We start from the raw sequence: 19,404 nt of genomic DNA on the forward strand, positions 1-19,404 counted from the left end.
CCCCAAAATAGGAGAATGGCTAAATGAATTATGCTACTTCACATGGTAGGATTATACAGACATTGAAAATCATGTTTCCCAGAGAATATGAAATGAACTGAGGAAATGGGATCATTTAATGTTAATGTAAATCTTAATAAACAGTATATTGCCAAGTACAGTGTGTGTCAGGGGAAAGGAGGGGATTGAGGTATGCTTTATGGAAGGAATATGTCTAGAAGAAGATAAACCCGTTAGCAGTGATAATCTTTTAATGGTGGCATACAGACATTTTTTTCTTTCATTTTTACAGATGTCTTCAATTATTATTTTTATAATAATTATGAATTACTTTAAAAGTTTCTATCCTTTAATGCCAATCAATCCTGCCTGAAAAAAATCATCAAAGATGTATACCAGAATGTAAGAACAAAAAGTTTCACCAGTGTTATTGGTAAAAGAAAATAAATGAAACCTAAATATCTAATACTAGGGAAACTTTAAGTAAATACTGATATTTAATGGTATATTATCGCAACACAAAGAATTTTTAAGCAAAGTGTCTGACAGAGGGATAAGCTTTTATGAAAATGCTTTCAATTAAATGGGAAAAATCATGACATAAAATTTATATAGATACATTCAATATAGTAAAGGTATAAGACATGGACAGAAGAAAATGAACCAATTTCAGGACAGTGACTGCCTAGTGGAAAAGACAGGAAAGTGGGATTGGGGAGGAGTATAAAAGGGACTTCACTTTCACCTCTAATATTTATTTCTGAAAAGAAAGAAGGGTGAAACGGAGGTACTCTTATTATCCCCATTTTACAGATGAGAAAATAAAGGCACAAGTTGCTCAGCAAGATACTGTGTGAGGTTTCAGACGCAGGCAGTCTGATTCTAGGACTCACCCATTTAGGAGGTTGTTTTTTCACGCTCTGTATTTTTCTATATTTTTGAAATATTTAAAAATTTAAATTATTATATAGAATAGGAGCTTAACTAGGTTTTAAAATCCATATTAAAAAGACAAAAAACAAACCAACTGAGGGACTTCCCTGGTGACACAGTGGTTAAGAATCCGCCTGCCAACGCAGGGGACACGGGTTTGATCCCTGGTCCAGGAAGATCCCACGTGCCGCGGAGCAACTAAGCCTGTGGGCCAGTGCTCCTCAACAAGAGAAGAAGCCACTGCAATGAGAAGCCTGCGCACCGCAATGAAGAGTAACCCCCGCTCTCCACACCTAGAGAAAGCCCACGTGCAGCACCGAAGACCCAACACAGCCAAAAATTAATTAATTAATTAATTTAGAAAAAATAAACCAAATGATTAATAATGGGTGTTTTCTGGGTAAGATGAATATGGGTGGTTTTTTTTCTATTTCTTTTTACTTTTCCATATTTCCAAGTGTTTTACAGAAAATACATATTAGTTCAATTTTTTAAACAAGAAAGCTGGGGTATATTAAAAAAGTATGATACTTAAGCTATTCTATCATATACTGTATATTACACATCAATTTTTTCATATTTTAAATAACTGTGGGAGAAGAAGAATGAGGAATTAGTGAGGATAAATGGAGAGGATTCTAAAAGCAACAAAAAAGATGAGTCAAAAAATGGAAAATAGGTCATATGTGGAAAGGTTAGGGTAACTTGATTTACTGTCTCTAAGTCCATGAGAGCCCTTCACCAGTGAGAAATCTCCTTTGCTCTTCATGTCCTTCAGGGATCAAGTAATAGTGTGGAGTCAGACAAACTTGCTTTTGAAATTGAAACTCCACTACTTACTGGCTGTATGATTTGGGGAACAATGCCTAATCTTCCTTGGCTTCAGTTTCCTCATCTGTAAATTAGAGTTAAAAATACCTGACACTGTAGGCTTGGTGTGTAATGAGTTAATGTACCCAAAGCATCACCATGCTTATTGGTATATTTGTAGCTCTTTATAAATGTTCCTTTCTTAAACTATTTACACAGCATTTCTCCACTGGAGTCCAAAATCCACCAGGAAGAGGAGAGAGAGGGGTGCCTCCAATGTCTTCTCAGGAGATTAGAAGTTTTCTCTGAAAGTTTTTGTATTTGCACTTTGTTGATAATAAGGAAAAAATTATATATATATATTCACATATACAGTTTGATTACTTGTATGTAATCTTCAGCATGAAATATTAGTACCTTTGTTTGCAATTGACTTTATGATCCTAAAGGCACCTGACTCCCTGCAGGCCAGCCACACTGGCCTCCTTGCTGTTCCTTCAACCTACCAGACATGCTTCTACCTCAAAACCTTTATGTTTGTTTGTTCCCTCTGCCCAGAATGCTCCTCCTTCTTTGGGTCTTCACTCAAATGTCATTTTACCAGTAAGCACTAGCCACCTTTTCTAAAATCCCTGTCATTCCCTATCTCCCTTCCTTGCTTCACTTTTCTCCCTAGCGCTATCATCATGCTGCCCATTTTACTTGTCTGTCTCTCCTTACTAAAATGGAAACTCCATGAAAACAGCATTTGTGTTTGCTTTTAATGGCTATATTTTCAGATCTAGTACACAGACACTAAATATGTGTTGCGTGCACTGATGTGTTATGTAATCACCATAAATGAGAGCAATTAATTTTTTATCATTAATATGAAATATTTCAGACACACAGCAATTAATTTAATAAGTTCTAAAAATTATCCAAAGATCAATTTGGGGGGAATCCCCAAATTCTCAATTTCAGAAACAAAGGATCAGTTGCAGATAACAGAATCCAGTTTATTCAGTATAAGGAGAAAGGAATTTATTACGCAGTATTGGGTACCTTGCAGATCTTCTTGGAGGGCCAGTAAACAAAGCTTGGATCTATGCAGCCAGGTAAAACACAGCTTGGAGTGATACCCTACCACTCACAAAACTACTGTAGTGGAAATTCCACGGCAGCCTTCACTTACCCCTCAGTGCCTGTGACGCCAAGGACTAAACATACAAACCTCTATGCCTACTAGAGCAGAAGAGCCAAATACTCCTGATGCTGTGTCAGCCAGAAAAATAAATCTTCGCTCAGGCAGCTGCCGTCTCATGTTTCTCAATTACTCCTTCTGAGTCTTGTGTGGGTACATTTCCTCGGCAAATCTAGTTTTAATGTAAAATCTAGCTATAAGGAAATCTTGAAAATGTTTTAGCTGTCTCACCTCTTTGGTTCAGAAAGGCACACTAAAAGTGGGACAGTTTGCAGAGAAGTGAGTCAAACTACAATTCTGCAGCTGTCCACCCTCTTGCTACTCAACATGCCTGAACACACTTATTCCTGCATTGAAGCATCCATCTCTGGGTGATATTCATTTCTCTTCTATGTCAAAGACAAGCCCATTGTGATATCCCAAAATCTATCAGATAAATTATAAAATTATCACCAACCCACCATATATTAAAAACTAGGGGATTACTCTTCAGCAATAAAAAGGAATGAACTATTGACACACCTTATAACTTGGATGAATATCATAGGCATTAGGCTAAGGGAAAGAAGCCAATCCCAAAAGCATACATACTGTATGATTCCACTTATATGACATTGTCAAAAAGACTAAACTATCATGACAGAAATCAAATCAGTGTTTGTTGGGGGTTAGGGGTGGTGGTAGGGAAGTGTGACTATGAAAGGATAACACAAGGGAAATTTTGGCAGGGGTGATGAAATTGTTTTGTATCTTGATTGTGATGGTGGTCACACAAACCAACATATGTATTAAAAGTCATAGAACTGTGCACCAAAAAAGTCAATTTTCCTGTATGCTAATGTAAAAATTAATTATTTTTAAAACAGTACAATTCAGAGAATACTAAAGTTATCAGCCACTAAAGCTGACATTAAGTTTTATAGACATTAAATATTTATTAATTTTGAAAAAATAGGGAAACAAATGAGGAAAAGATTAATATGTTAGAACAAGGAAGAAAATATGAGGAGGGACAATCACTTTCATTTCTGCAAATGCTTCTGAGATTATCTTTGGTTATTGACAACTTTCTTCCTCCAAGTTCGTTTTGTGCTCAGACAGCACCTCAGCTGGTCATGGTTCTTTGGCTGGTGAGCGAATCCGAAGCTTAATTCCTGAGTGGTCTGAACCTTGGTGATACCAGCTGTATGGGGTTGCTGTGGTCTGCCATTAACTTTTGGCACTGGATATTACAATACTAGGAGGCACTCCGGAGGAATCCCTGAGCTCCATTTTAGAAAATTACAGTAACCCACTACAGTAAACTTTTTTTCCTTCCTGGTCCCTTGGCAAGAGGAGCCCAAAAAAGCCAAATGGCAGTCTCAAATCCCAACTTTCAGTTCAATTTTCTCCCCTGGTGGAATATTTATCCACTGAATACTAAGACCTTCAAACTAGCAGGACTTGAACTTGAGAAGGAAAATTTTGTGCTTTGGTCATTCAGTGTAATCATGAGATACCACCCACACTTCACTCCTCAATTTCTGGACCAATGTGTCCTGCTTTGGGGAGAAACAGCGTCATACGTTAGTCACTAGTTCAGAGAATGTATTTTATCCTGAAGGATACCACCCTAATGTCAAAAGGTGTTATTTCCCAGCTGACACAGTAAATCAGTTCCTTGGACCATTCTGCTATGCCATAAGTCAGGTGTTTTTGGGTGAAGGTTTTATGGAAATACCAGTGAACCCCAAGAGCAGCGACCTTAATTATTTTGCTGTGAAATGAGTCTCTTGATTAAAAACAATATTCTGTGAGAAAACATGATGTAATAAGGCATGATGTAAGTAAGGCAGTAAGTCAACAGAATCAGCATAACGGCCCAGGAAAACAAACCATAACCAGATTGTGTTTATTCCAGTGAGGACAAAGCACCGTTCACTCCATAATGGAGGGGACCCAGTATAATGAACCAGCAGGTAGGCTGGCCCCCTCATTATGTTATGCAGTATCAAGAGCTCCCTATTGGTCTCCAAGGTTGGCTGATTGGCATTTAGCCATAGTGGGAGAGCCAGGTCAGCCTCAGAGAGAGGCAATCGGGTTTTTTATTGATGCATATGCAGTCAGCATCGCTGCTATGATGGACCATTGTTCATGGGCTCACTGACACAGTAAAGTCACTAGGGAAAGAAGGTGACTGACATCAACAGTGAGTCATCTAGTTTACCTGGTTATTGAACACGTGGTGAAAATTCACATGGGACATTAATATTCCCTCATGCTAGGCCCATTTCAAGAGACTCATTCCCATACTTCTTCCCCAATCTTCCTCATCAGCGAGCCTCAAATCCTGTTCTTTCCAGCTCCTTCACCATATGGCCAAACCTTTAGCTATCACCCGTGAGTTGGTGTAGAACTGGCATCATGTCATCTCCCTGGTTAAGTTCACCATAAGGTTTTGGAGGTAAAGGAAGAGGAGTTCCCTTTATTGTCCTTCAGAGCCACTCATGAGTTATTTGTTAATCAATATAAAAGCAGAGGACCAATCCTTGAGTTTTTCAACACATAATTCTAAGGCCAGGAAGCATAAACTAAAAATCAAAGAAAAACTAGGGCTTCCCTGGTGGCGCAGTGGTTGAGAGTCCGCCTGTCGATGCAGGGGACACGGGTTCGTGCCCCGGTCTGGGAAGATCCCACATGCCGCGGAGCGGCTGGGCCCGTGAGCCATGGCCGCTGAGCCCGCGCGTCCGGCGCCTGTGCTCCACAATGGGAGAGGCCGCAGCAGTGAGAGGCCCGTGTACCGCAAAAAAAAAAAAAAACAAAACCAAAGGAAAATTAAACCACTTGGAAGCAGACTATTACGCTGAGTGAGATACTAAATGTCGATACAATTTTTTCCTGTGACATACATTGCTCCAAGAATCCTCTGCAATAACAAGCTTGCCTGTGAACCATATACTCAATATTTGCATGCCTATTAGCTAATACTGATATTAGTTGGGACGGGAGCATTGCTAGCAACTAACTAAAGCTGAGCCATCCGAAATCCTGTGACCTGACAGTTCTTTGATCATTTTATCCACTTTCCTACTTTAAAAGAAATGCAAGTATGACTGGCATGCACAGATTCTGCAAATCCATTTACCCGGAAACCTCAGATAAGAGCAGGGAAGGAAATACATTTTAGCTCTTAAAGGTCAGGGATATGCAATTCTTATTTCATGTGAGAGGCTTCAGTCAAATAATTTGGGAGAAAAGACTAGGTGACTGGATGCAGATTTTTTTTTTAAAGTTTTAAATGTTAAGCACTGTAAAGAAGTCCACAGCTGAACCTCAGGAAAGGACTGGCCTTTAAAGATCACTGAGCCAAATCCCATCTCAAATCCCTGAATCCTCTCGGCAATTCTCCCTCAAATGACTTTTCAGACTTAAAAAAAAACTTCAGTAACTGAGAAATCACTACCTTCGCAGGCAGCCATGTAAGGAAGTCCTTCTTCAGGGGAACAAAATATCTGTCTCATTGTCACAGTTCTAACTCTGGGGCCCAAACAGAGCCAGCCCCATTCCTCTTTCAATGACAACCCTTCCGATAGCTTCTTCTATCATAATCTTCTCCTCTCCAGAATAAATGTCACCAGGTTCTTCCATCATTTTTCACGTTTTGACTTTACGTTCACCTTAATTTTCCAATATTCTTCTTGAAAGTATACATTTAAACTGAAGTAGTAGCATAGATTTAGTCTATAAGAGAGAAGTATAATTTACCATATTCTAGAGAGGCTTTAGTTGGTTTTTTTTTGCAGTTTCATGTCCAGGGGGATTTTCTGAAAGTTGCACTAATGTTCACTGTAATTGCTAACATTCATTAGGAGCTCAGGATATGCCAAGCACCTTGAAGAGGGCCTCACGTGCATCATCTTGTTTAATTCTCCTGACGTCCACCTGTGAGGTAGATACTATTTTATCCCTATTTTCAAATAAGGAAAATAAGGCTTAGAAAGAATAAGTACCCTACCCAGGGTCAAATACCCCATAAGTGGAAGAAGTTGGATTCTATCCCAGGATTTCTGGAAAAGTAGTAGCACCTATTGAACACTTAGTATGTGCCAGCACTGTGCTGAGCTCTCACCTCAAACTAAGTAGCTAGTAGTATTATTCCCATTTTACACACAGGCAAACTGAGGCTTAGAGGGGTATAACAAAATGGTTAGAAATGATGAAATAGGTTATCTGAACAAGTTCACTTTATATACCCAGATTCAGGATTTTTATTTACCCCTTATAACATTAATCTTACTAGATTCAGTCTATTACTCTGTCAAAATTTTTTAGAGATACTGACTTGATCCGAAGTATTTTTATCCCTGCTCCATTTTTACAACTGCAAGTCTTATAGGAAAGTTTTCCATGTGTTCAAATTACCAACAAATTACACTGCATGGAAGGAGAACTAGGAAAGAGCCATGCACAAGCCACTGGAAACCTCTCTCCAGATGCCATCAACACACTCACCAGACCGTATCAGCCAGTCATTCAACCTTAATACACTATTTATTTATTTATTTTAAAATTTTAATTTTCTTTATTTTTGGCTGCATTGGGTCTTCGTTGCTACGCGCGGGCTTTCTCTCGTTGTGGCGAGTGGGGGCTACTCTTCGTTGTGGTGCGCATGCTTCTCACTGCGGTGGTTTGTTGCAGAGCATGGGCTCTAGGCACATGGGCTTCAGTAGTTAGCATGCGGGCTCAGTAGTTGTGGTGCATGGGCTTAGTTGCTCCGTGGCATGTGGGATCTTCCCGGACCAGGAATCAAAGCCGTGTCCCCTGCATTGGCAGGCGGATTCTTAACCACTGCGCCATCAGGGAAGCCCCTAATACACTATTTAATCTAGGCCATATTTCTCCATTTTGTCCACAAGAACACAATTTGTTAAGTGTCCTACTGAGATACAGATTTGTCATCCCAGCTCAAACTTAACAACACTACCAAGAGAATATCATATTAATGTGAAGTAATTTAGAGATAGTAAATCTATCTTGGATCTTAGTGATCACCATTTGTTTCTAAGTATTTGTTATGTTTTCAGAAATGAAACACTAAATTAAATATATTTGAAGTTGCTTTCATGCTCATGATACTATATTTTTATTCGTGTAATTAGAGATAGCATTTTCTCCATGATCAAAATGATGTGTGACTTCCAGTGTCTCCCCACTCAGTCTTCTGAGTTGATTTTTGACTTGAGTTGATTTTTATAATCCATGCTTGTGATCTTGACCCCTTGGGCATCTTTAAGATTGGCAGTATAATTTTAGGGTTTTGTTTGCATTTTGGATTTCGTTAAGCTGACAGTTCTACTTTTTCCTTAATTGAATTACCCATTAACTGTAAGTAAATTACCTTGTCCTGCAAGTCATCCAGAAGTTTTTCATAAATAGATGCTTGGCACCTGAGTAATAATCCTTTAAGACTATGAATCTGTCATACAATCTTTCCGGGCTTTGAAATGCCATAATATATTCAGTAGATATGGCAGTTTTCTGCTACCTCTGATTTCATTGCTTGGCATTTAATAGTCCTTCTTTGTATAAAATCATGTTTCCTTTCAGTTCTGTACTACAATGTTACCTCTTTTTAAAACATTTAAAGCAACATTACAGATTCAAACTTAAGTTAATTTAGGCATCCGAATGCTACCACATATGACTGTAATGTTATTCACAAAGAAAATGACCACTAAGAAGCATAGGAAATTGGGGCATATTGCTTTTGACACTGTTTTTAGGAAACACCCAGATTCCAAGTATGTCAAAATGTGAAAAATATGTAACTCTGATAATTGAAGAAAAACAATAGTTATGCTGATTATTGAGTTTATGTGACAAATTGTGCCCATATTTCAAAGTAGTACAAAACTGAGAATTTTCAACAGTATTTTCCTGCCCTCCAGTCCCCATCTACAACCTATAACAGAAGATAAAGACGTTTGATTAGGAAATAATAAACGTCAGACATCTAACATTATAAAATGCTTTGTTCAAGATACTTTGTATTTTTCAACTGATTACCAGATTTCCTCACATGCTTTTGTAAATCTGGTGTCCTGTCCCAATTAGTTTTATTTTAAATGTATCTGTAGAGCTATTACCCCTTTGAGAGATACAAAAGGTCACTTTCCTTTTCTAAAACACAGAATTATTCAACAGAGCTTAATAACTGCAAGCTAATGAAATTCTTACTATACCTCTGAGAGAAAATGCTCCTTCAGATAGATTCGGACCAAGTTTCATTTGTAATGTTAATGTATTTTGCCTGAGAAAGCCTCAGCTGTGTCACTTCCCCACATGCTGGCCAGACCCTAACGAGGTTTTGGTACTACACTGAAGAAAGACACACATTCTCATTTTTCATCTCAATTCAGAAATAAAAAGTACATTAGCCATTTGTAGTATGCCTATTAGTGTTCCTTCGATAATTTTCTGATCCTTAGCATTTATAAAGTAGACCTTGAGTTTTGATACTACATATCCTGATTGACATTTAATGATTCTTTTTCTTATTAATAAAATGGGGTGGCCTAAGAAATTTATGGAGATGCTCTGTTAAACTAATATCATAACCTAAAAAATAAGATAAAGTAACCAAAACTATCTGAGCAGGAACCAGCCCAGTTCTTCCTCTTTAAAATGAGGGGGGAAATTTGTTTCTAAATATTGTGTCCTCAGGGTTAGGACTCAGGCTTGAATCTTACTCATGGAAGGAAAAACCAAGATGTGGTTTCAAACCTATTCAGAACATAAAATTTTTTATAAGCAATGGAAGAAAGTAATTATGTAAACCACATCAAGCCATCGTCAGAAATGGAGATTATTCATATCAGACCCTGAATGAAACACCAACAGGTTTCACACTCCCATACTTCATCCCATTCTCATTTACCCCTGTTTATATAATTGCTAGAGTTTAGCTAGGTCTTGATTCTACTATTAGCCTCCCATAAAGGACACATTTTAAACTGCATAAAATTGAGAGGTTTATGCATCTATTAATAACTCTCAATCCCGCTACTAATTTAAGCTCAAATTACATGGCTTAGAATTCACAGCCCTTCTTGCTCTGCCCTCAGCCCAACTTTCCATTCTTGTCATTAACCATTTCCTTAAAACTGCTTATGATCCAGTCAAACATAGTTATCTTGAGCCATTCCATGATTTTTTATCTCTACACCTTTGTCCATGCTCTTTGGTCATTTACCGGAATGAACTTCCACGCATCTCCCTCTGTCTATCCTATAAATTAAGCTAAAATAACACTTTTTAAATAATTATTTGTTTTAGTTCCCCATTGGGTATGAGCATTTAGTTTATACTATCTTTATTGAATTTATCATTCATACCTATAAATGATATAAATGATCTTTGATATCCAGGGACCTTTCAATATACTTACTGGCATCTTCTGCAGTGTAACAGCACCTCATATTACACAGTGCCAGTTAACATGTATAAGAGAGTGAATAAATGAATAAATGTCTAGTCTATGATCTTACCTTTATGTTATCTGTTATTCAGAGAATCCCCTGCATTCTTTTCATGCCAATCTAAATTTATTATAGGAATATATTATTTTCAAAGGCTAAAAAAATCCATTTTCAGTAATATGACACACAACACCATGACCAACCCTTCCACTGAAAATAATTAAAATAATAAAAAAATATTTTAAAATACACCTTGTATTAGCAACAAAGTAAGGACCCTCAGAAACCAAAAACTAAGTAAATGTAGGAATCCAGAGAGGTAAGCTGAGCTCTGAGTCTGGCTTTCACTTTGAGGACATTTGCCCATGAAGGTGAACTTCAGTTTCTGTATTCACAGGTAACAATTCTGGGAGCTACCTGACCAAGATGAGGAGTCTGATAGGCGATGCCCTCATAAATCAGATACCCCAGAGGCCTAAACCCTCAAGGTATATGTGAACTAGAAATAAATCTAGAGGACAACAAGGAAAACGGCCTATTATAAAATGTGTCAGGGCTTCCCTGGTGGTGCAGTGGTTGAGAGTCCGCCTGCCGATGCAGGGGACACGGGTTCGTGCCCCGGTCTGGGAAGATCCCACATGCCGCGGAGTGGCTGGGCCCGTGAGCCACGGCCGCTGAGCCTGCGCGTCCAGAGCCTGTGCTCCGCAGCGGGAGAGGCCACAACAGTGAGAGGCCCATGTACCGCAAAAAAAATAAATAAAAAAAAATAAATAAAATGTGTCATTGGGTAGGAGGAAACACTAAATCGTCCCTTGGAATTCCTACCCACAAGCTGGCCCTCACTTGAGCTTGTAGCCCAGCCTCATACTAGCCCAATCTCATATTTTCTGGATATACTCATACATCCAGAAAAATCCTCCAACAAGAAAATTTACTTTAAACTGTTTCTATTTTGGTAGAGTTCCCCAATATTCGGCAGGAGCAAAGGCAAATAGTGGAGCTATAAATTACAAACACAGGGCTTAAAAAATTCGAACAGATAAAATTCCCAAACATATGAACTTATAGTTTAAAAGCTCACAAAATGCACCAGGAAACAAGCCACCTAGAGTCAGAGGTAATAGAAACAACAGACAGCAAAGTTAGATATGTAAAGATTCCAGATATTGGAATTAGAAGACAAAATATAAATATTAAACTTACCTATTTTAAAAATTAAGAGGACTCTGAAAATATAAGGGAAAATAAGAGAATATCTTTTAAAAAGACAAACCTGGTTTTAGAGAGAGAGAAAGAAGGAAGGAGGAAGGAAGAGAAGGAGAGAGGAAGGGAAAGAGGAAGAAAGAAAGGAAAGAAGGAAAGGACAGAAGGAAAGAAAGAAGAGGGTGGGAACTACATAGAACACTTAGAAATTAAAACTATTAAAATTGGAATAAAAACTTCAATGGACTCTCCTTTCCCATTCTATTTCCCTTTCTCTTGGTCCAGCTCAATAATTCAACCTTGATTTTTTTTCAATTAGCAAACTCTCCTTATCTAATAAAGAGTATCTACAAAAACAACTATCACTAAATATCATACTTAATGATAAAAACATTCCTTCTGCAATCAGGACAATGACTAGAATGCCCAATTTTTCTCAACTTTGTACTGGAGTTTCAAGCCAATACCAAAAGGGAATAAAAGGAAATAAACAATAGAAAGAACGGAAGGGAAGAAATTAAAATATCATTACTTTCAAGAGATATGAGTGTCATGAAAATCCAACAGTACTATAGATAATTTCTAGAATAAAAAGGCTTTCATAAATTTGCAGGGTAAAAATCTGTTACATTTTATACACCAATAATACAGAGTTGAAAAATATTTTTTAAACTAAAATAAAAATTTATGGAATACTCAGAAATAGACTTAATAAAAATATGCAAAATCATTACGGACAAAACTAAAGCTGTACTGAAAAACATTAAAGAAGACCTAAATAAATCAAGAGGTACACCATGCTCATGAACTCAAAGACTAATATCATATAGATGACAGCTCTGTAATTGTTACGTAAATTCAGTACAGTGCCAATAAAAATCCCATCACGTGTGTGTGTGTACAAATTAACATGTTGAGTCTAAAATTTGTAGTGAGTTTCAAGGATCAAAAAATTGTCAAGACACGATTCAACTGAGGAAGAAAAAAAGTTTGGAGAAGCTGCCTTACTAGATATCAAGATTTTTAATAAAGTTATAGAAATTTAAATCAGGTGGTGTTTACACAGATTGACAATTAGAGAAATGAAACAGAATGAAATGCTGAGAAATAGACTCACCCATTTATCAGTTGATATATGACCAAGGTAGTTTTAAAAATTCATGGGAGACGAATGGAATTTTCAACACGGTACTGGGATAACTGAGTATCCGTAAGGGGAAAAAAATGATAATGTATCCTTACCTGATACCATAAACACTCAATTTCATTTGGATTAAATATCTATGTAACTGTTAAAAATATAATTAAAACACAATGTAGGAAAATATTTTCATGACCCCACAGCACAGAAAGCTTTCTTAAATAAAATGTGCAACATGAAGGAAATGATTGATGGAATTGACTACCTAGAAATTAAGAACTTCTGTTTCTCAAAAGATACCATAAAAAGATTAAAAACAAACAAAAAGACACAAACAGAAGAAGATATTCCTGGAAGGATTTGTAGCTAGAATATATAAAGAATTCCTATGAAACAATAAGAATGCATAATCCAACAAAGTTTATTAAAAGTATCCCTCCAACAGATTTAACCTAACTATATACAAAAACTTCCTAAATCGCTACCTCAGTGAGCTCTAGCCATATCAATTTTAGTAAATTTAACATTGAAATAATCTTGTTTTTCCTAAAACCTGAATCATCCAATCTCAAAACTTGTAGTCACACTTAACATTTACCTTACTTTACTTTCCATATTCAATTATTTACCAAATACAGTCACTTCTTTTTCTGCAAGTTTTCTCACATTTTTGTCCTTTCCACTGTCATATCACCGTCATGATTCAGAACCTCATTTTCTTGAACTTGTGGTAAACTCCTAACTGGTCTCCCTGCCTCAGTGTTCTCTTTTACACCTTTCCTGCTTGCTGCTCAGCAGATCTAGATTAACCCACCTAAGCCACACTTTATTTTTCAATGAAAACACATTTAATCATAACCATATAATAAAATGTTGTTGAATCTAATCTAAGAAAAGGGCTTTTTGATTATACAAGTCATGAAACCTGATATATGACAGTGTTAGCACCCCAATTTGGTGGAGAATGTAGGGATTCTAATTGGTTAACCATATAGAAAAGAATAAATTATATTCCTAAGGCACACCATATACATTAAGAAAATCGTGTATTGAAAACTAAAACATTTTTTATATAAACAGCTCATGCAGCTCAATATTAAAAAAAACAAACAACCCAATCCAAAAATGGGCAGAAGACCTAAATAGACATTTCTCCAAAGAAGACATACAGGTGACCAAGAAGCACATGAAAAGCTGCTCAACATCACTAATTATTAGAGAAATGCAAATCAAAACTACAATGAGGTATCACCTCACACCAGTCAGAATGGGCATCATCAGAAAATCTACAAACAACAAATGCTAGAGAGGGTGTGGACCAAAGGGAACCCTCTTGCACTGTTGGTGGGAATGTAAATTGATATAGCCACTATGGAGAACACTATGGAGGTTCCTTAAAAAACTAAAAATAGAAATACCATATGATCCAGCAATCCCACTACTGGGCATATACCCAGAGAAAACCATAATTCAAAAAGACACTTTCACCTCAAATGTTCATTGCAGCACTATTTACAATAGTCACGTCATGGAAGCAACCTAAATGCCCATCAACAGACGAATGGATAAAGAAGATGTGGTACATATATACAATGGAATATTACTCGGCCATAAAAAGGAATGAAACTGGGTCATTTGTTGAGACGTGGATGGATCTAGAGACTGTCATACAGAGTGAAGTCAGTCAGAAAGAGAAAAACAAATATCGTGTATTAATGCATGTATGTGAAACCTAGAAAAATGGTACAGATGAACCAGTTTGCAGGGCAGAAGTTGAGACACAGATGTAGAGAACAAACGTATGGACACCAAGGCGGGGAAGCCAGGGGGGTGGGGGTGGGGGTGGGACGAATTGGGAGATTGGGATTGACATGTATACACTGATGTGTATAAAACTGATGACTAATAACGACCTGCTGTATAAAAAAAATAAATAAAATAAAATTCAGGAGTTCCCTGGTGGCTCAGTGGTTAAGAATCCGCCTGCCAATGCAGGGCACACGGGGTTGAGCCCTGATCCGGGAAGATCCCACATGCTGCGGAGCAACTAAGCCTATGCGCCACAGCTACGGAGCCTGCGCTCTAGAGCCCACGAGCCACAACTACTGAGCCCGCATGCCACAACTACTGAAGCTCGCACACCTTAGAGCCCGTGCTCTGCAACAAGAAAAGCCACCACAATGAGAAACCCGCACACCACAAGGAAGAATAGCTCCTACTCGCCACAACTAGAGAAAGCCCGTGTGCAGCAATGAAGACCCAACACAGCCAAAAATAAATATAAATTTATTTAGCCAAAAATAAATAAAAAATAAATTAAAAAATTAAATTAAATTAAAAAAAAATTTTAATGGTTAAAATGCTAAAATGAGGGCTTCCCTGGTGGTGCAGTGGTTGAGAGTCCGCCTGCCGACGCAGGGGACACGGGCTCGTGCCCCGGTCCGGGAAGATCTCACATGCCGCGGAGCGGCTAGGGCCGTGAGCCATGGTCGCTGAGCCTGCGCGTCCGGAGCCTGTGCTCCGCAACGGGAGAGGCCACAGCAGTGAGAGGCCCGCGTACCGCAAAAAAAAAAAAAAAAAAAAAAAAAGCTAAAATGAAAAATAAAACAGTTTTGAAGAAGATATGAGATTATCTCTACAACCTTAGGATAGAAAAGGTTTCTTAGGGGCTTCCCTGGTGGCGCAGTGGTTGAGAGTCCGCCTGCCGATGAAGGGGACACGGGTTCGTGCCCCGGTCCGGGAAGATTCCACATGCCGTGGAGTGGCTGGGCCCGTGAGCCATGGCCGTTGAGCCTGCGCGTCTGGAGCCTGTGCTCCGCAACGGGAGAGGCCACAGCAGTGAGAGGCCCGCGTACCGCAAAACAAAACAAAACAAAACAGGGGTAATCATGCCTGCCTCAGAGCATCCTCGTGAGAATTAAAACAGTAAACTTATCTAAAAAAAAAAAAAGCACCTTATGGTTTTCAACATATAATAGTCATTCAAGAAATATCCGCTCCCTGCTACCATCACTGTGCTATCTAAACATCTGAATCATTTATAAATACAAATGGGGACGGTGAGGGGTGAGCAACATTGGACCTCAGAAGGCATGCAGGTGCTTAATTTGCTTTCATTCCATAATTACAAGGTCACCAGGTCGTTTGAAAATATATTTGTTGCCACAAAATGGAGGTCACGGTAATTCTAACTTATGTTTTCTTTGTCTATTAACGTCACTACATAATAATTATGCTAGTTCCTTTCCCCTCTTATTTTATATAGCAGCACTTGCCAATTGGATGATAATCACCGTGTCCTGTCATTTGTTTCCTGTTCTTTTATATAGTTTTCTCAGGACCCAAATCCCAAGTTCCAACTCCATCCTCCTTTGAGATGTCACTGACTGCTTCACATGCAGTATCATTTTTATGCTTATGAAAAAAAATCAACCTGTTATACACAAGTTCTTATGACTGGTTAGCTTTGCCCTCTTCAGCCACTGAACATGGAAGGCAGTCTGCAATCCCTACCAGTGATCTGGGCATCTGAAATTTGAACCTGGAATACATGTTATCTAATACATGCACCATAATTTATACACTATTTCTGGGAGTTAAACGTGCCCCTATTTCTAAACAACTAACTCACAATGGAGCTTTGGATTCACCCTATTACTAAATCATTTATTTAACAGAATGAGTCAAAAAGACTTCTTGCCTTAATCCATTTTTTATATCCATGCATAGCAAATTTTGACTCTCTTTTTACTTTCATAGTACCTAATACAATGATATGCACCAAGCTGATCATCAATAAATAATGTTGACTGATAGATTCTTATTAAAGGACATGACAGAGACAATATGAAGGTCACATTTCCCTACTCTTTGCATCTAGGTCAGGCCATGTAACTACTTTTGGCCAGTGAAATGTGGGTGGCCATATACCTCACTTTCTGGCCTGACCCCTATAATATCCCACCTCGTCTTCAACCCTCTTTGCTAGTTAGCTGGCCAAATGGAGGGCACTGAAGGACTCTGGAGGCCCTACTGGAAAGTAGAACCACCAGATGAAACAGGCCTGGATCCCTGACTCAACATTGTAGGAGAGAACCCCTGGGAGAGCCATCTGACCTGCTTTGGTCTGTGACATGAGTAAGAAACAAAACTTTTTGTATTATGTCACTGAAACTTGGGAGTTGTTTGTTAGCAACTAATGTTAATTACCCTAACAGCATGAACCACCTTACTCCCTGACAGTGTACATGTCAAACTAAAACACCAAACAGAGCTGTAAAATATTCCTAAAAGAAATTCTGAGAATTCAGGTAAATACAGTCTTTAGATTGCGATTGTCCTAGTCAAGACCGTATCTGTGTGCTACAAGCACCATGTAGTTGCGGTCTTCCTAAATTTTAAATAGGAAAGATATACAAATGTAAAGTCAATAGATAATTTGGGAAATATTTGGCAGATATCAAACCAAACTATTTTATTCATAATAATCCCTAGTTTCTGGTAGTGCCAAAGCTCTTATAACTTTAGTCAAGCCTTTAAGACTCTGAGCATAGTTTCTTCCATAATGTAGAATGAATACCCCTTCTACCTTTAAGGCTGAGCTGGGAAATTTAATCGTTATGGTTAAGGATGCGTGCGTTGGGAGACAATTCCCCGTTTATTTTTGTGTTTCTTCACATTATGTAAGCAGAGGCTATCTTTTCTGGGATGCTTGTGTAGAGAGCAGTCTTGAAAGATAGAGATAGTATGTCCTTCTGGAGCCCAAGGTAGGTTTGTTTCGTGTCCAGATACCATTTTGGAAAGGTATAGAAGGAGGGGAAATAAGTTTTAAATCTAAGAATCTGAGTCAATCAGAAGAAAATATTTAAACCAGAAGATATTGTAAACTGGCAAATTTAAGGTTTATATCTCACCGCATTCTCCCCCACTTCTTCTATCAGAAGACATAGGAAACTTCAAGCCTTTGTTTTATTGGCACACTGTACAGCTGGCCCTTGAACACACAGGTCTGAGAGGCACAGGTCCACTTATACGTGGATTTTTTTCAACAGTGAATACTATAGTACTACATGATCCAAGGTTGGTTGAGTCTGCACATGCAGAACTCGTGGATATGGAAGGCAGACTGTAAGCAGATTTTTGAGCGGGTGAAGAGTCAGTGTCCCAACCCCTGTGCTGTTCAAGGGTCAACTGTATTAGTAAATTTGCAACCATTGGTAAAAATAGGTCTATAGCAATTCCATTTTTAAAAAATCCTAGTTTTCAAATACTAATGTTTGTCAAGGATAACATAGCTACAAAGGACTAGAACCTACATGGGTGGTTTGAAAGTCCTCTGATGCAAGAATATGAATTTTAAATTGACCAGACTATCAACTCCTTGAGAATGGCAACTGAGTTTTACTTATCTCTGAACCCTCGCAGTGACAGGCAAAGCACATAATGAACAAACATTTGAATATAACTTACTATCAGCCTATTACGGATCATTTTGCAACCTATAGCTCCACTCTGTGTCTTTAAGTCTTTGGATTTTCAAAACCTTTTTATAATGTGAAAATATCCTCAGGAGGGTCATTTCTTTAGCTCCTATTACAAAATATTTTATCAGGATTAACCTAAGATTGAGAGTAAGAGAAGAGAGCAGAGTTCTGGGAAAGGATAAATAAAACTGGAAGGAAAAAATTTGACAGGTCAGACAAATTACATCACCATTTTGCCTTGGGCCAGCCCTGAAAAAGGGCTTGCAAGAATAATAATTTGGGCTTCCCTGGTGGCGCAGTGGTTGAGAGTCCGCCTGCTGATGCAGGGGACAGGGGTTTGTGCCCCAGTCGGGGAAGATCCCACATGCCGCGGAGCGGCTGGGCCCGTGAGCCATGGCTGCTGAGCCTGCGCGTCCAGAGCCTGTGCTCCGCAACAGGAGAGGCCACAACAGTGAGAGGCCCGCGTACCGCAAAAAAAAAAAAATAATAATAATTTTACTCCTGAAAGGTATTTCACACTACAACAGCGGAAGTAGTAGTAAACTAGTATGACTGAGAAATAGCAAAAGGAAAACAGTATCTCCCCAATGATTCTGTCCCATTTCAGACATTATCCACTCTTTTGAGTTAAAGTATTTGTGGTTGGTAGAATGATGTACCCACTGGAAAGATGTCCATGTCCTTATCCCTAGAACCTGTGAACATGTTGCCTTAGATGCCAAAAAAGACTTTGTGGCTGTGATTAGGTTAAGGATCTTGACCTGGGAGATTATCCTGGATTATCCAGGGTGGGCCCAATGTAATCATGAGGGACCTTAAATGTGGGAGACACAGGAGTGTCAGCATCAGAGTGATGCACTATGAGAAAGACCAGACAGGCCATTGCTGGCTTTGAAGATGGAAGGGGATGTAGGAGACGCCTAGACACTAGAAAATGCAAGACATCAGATGCTCCCCTAGGGCCTCTGGAAAAGAACACAGTCCTGTCAACACCTGGATTTTAGTCTAGTGAGAACTATTTCAGACTCCTGACCTCCAGAACTGTAAGATAATAGATTTGTGTCATTTTAAGCCACTAAATTTGAGGTAATTTGTTTCAGCAGCTATACTAGGAGACCAATCTAGTGTTCACTGAAGATTTTTTCTTTTTTAATAAACTTAGGTATTTATTTATTTATTTATGGCTGTGTTGGG

The sequence above is a fragment of the Delphinus delphis genome, chromosome 9, assembly GCF_949987515.2.
Source record: "Delphinus delphis chromosome 9, mDelDel1.2, whole genome shotgun sequence".
NCBI lineage: Eukaryota > Metazoa > Chordata > Mammalia > Artiodactyla > Delphinidae > Delphinus > Delphinus delphis.